Here is a 1,703-nt window from a genome sequence, read left to right as displayed (position 1 = left end):
ATTTAGGTTTAATTTAATAACCTAACGCTTAAAGTTTTTAAAACGAAGGAGGTAGCAAACGAGGTAGTCAGTCGCTGTTGCTATGGGGAGGCTACTCTTATGATATATCAAGTCGGGTTCAATATTTGTAGCGAGTTATGTGTTATCGATGGCTTGTTACCCAATTTGCAACAGAATCAATTGTAAACACTTGTGATTCCATCTTCTCGCCTCTTAAATAAAAATATGGCAAGTGAATGATGACCGTGATTGGGTTAGAGAAACCATTTACAATTTGTAAAAGTTACATCCCATGTACGAGTATACAACTAAACGATCGTGATGTTATATTCATACACCGATAGACAATTTTATTTCAAACATATACATATATAAATAAATTCCTTACAATGCTCCAATGCATGTGCCAGCGCGTATGTCTATGGGCAGCGGTCGCTTCGCTGTTTTCACCACTTGCGGTGGTCGTTTGATCATTTTTCACCTTGTACTATAAAAACCGTCATCATATGATACATTTTCATAGTGAATATTTAAATATAATACTTAATTAAGCTAAGTGAGGATGGACCACCGTGTGGCCATGTAGCTGTAAAGACGTGTAGCGTGTGCCCCGTATGCCGTGCGTCGTGTGCGACGTGTGCGTGTGACGGGCAAACATCCCTAAAATTGCGACGACAACATGCGATTTTCGTTATCAGCAATATATCATCTTCCCGAAATCTGGAATTCTTCTTTTACTTCAATTTTATCATATACATATATATAGATAGAAGAGAGCTTTCGTCTCTCTAAAGGCGAAACTTTGTCTGGCTTTTTCTGTGTGTCGACAAATGCTCACTGTGTGGCATGGCCCATGGCGAGTACTGATGACAGTGCAAAGGTCATAGTGCAAAGCAATCAATTAAATTACTCCTATACAAATAATTGTAACATGACACGTCACTTTATGTCAAATGACAGTGGAAGCGACAAAATGGGGTCAAGTAGCAGAAATATAATAGGTATATTTGTTAGTATAGTATTTGGTCAACTCGTGCAGTATAGTGATGCCGCACTCACAGTGCTCACTACAGGCCTCCCCTACTCATTTCGGTGGAATATGTCTTAAGCAATTAATCAGGTAATTAAGTCTGTCTACAAAAGGGTTTAAGCACTATATTGCGTCGTGGTGTTAGTGGGCCTAGTTTTATCAATTCCGTCCCGAATGCTATCCGAATGAGACTACATTGACAACAATCCACAACAGTCCTTTGTCCTAATGAACCGCTGTTACATTGCTCCCTCTACATGTACGAGTAAAAAATCATTAACTATCACATCTCAAAGCTTCCTCTGGCATTAGGTAGAGAGGCCAATACTGCAAAACGTTCATCGAACTCGTTAAATAGCGGACAAGCTAGCTTTGATGCAAGAGGACGGAGTTTTGCCTACCTACACCGGCCGCGGTTACAGCTCGCGCTGTGCCGCGCGGGCCGCCTACCGCCTGCGCACACGTCGCCGGGAAAGCAGCCAAAATCGGCGCACAGGCCGCTCTCAATATGCATGAGAGAAAGTGGTCGAGACAAGTGACCGCGCTCCTCCACCGATCGGTAACGACGCCATTTTTATTGATTTAATTTCCAAATAAACCGATTGTTTACTTATGAAACTCCTTTAGAGTCTATCGATGACGTGGCAGTCGAATTGTCAGCCGCGCCGGCGAG

The 1,703-nt window shown here is 42.2% G+C and overlaps 1 long non-coding RNA gene across 1 annotated transcript in view; it reads right to left on the bottom strand.

Annotated features, from left to right (window-relative positions):
- The window catches only part of LOC106108194, a 5,011-nt gene extending 3,314 nt beyond the window's left edge, over positions 1 to 1,697 (bottom strand). The window contains exon 1 of the long non-coding RNA XR_001225910.1: positions 1,432 to 1,697. This is a non-coding gene — a long non-coding RNA (uncharacterized LOC106108194). The remainder of the gene's footprint in view (positions 1 to 1,431) is intronic.
- Positions 1,698 to 1,703: the final 6 nt, after the last annotated feature.

Source organism: Papilio polytes, unplaced genomic scaffold, assembly GCF_000836215.1.
Source record: "Papilio polytes unplaced genomic scaffold, Ppol_1.0 DF821734.1, whole genome shotgun sequence".
NCBI lineage: Eukaryota > Metazoa > Arthropoda > Insecta > Lepidoptera > Papilionidae > Papilio > Papilio polytes.
Note: the sequence above shows the minus strand (reverse complement) of the source record. Positions and strands in the feature narration are given on the sequence as shown.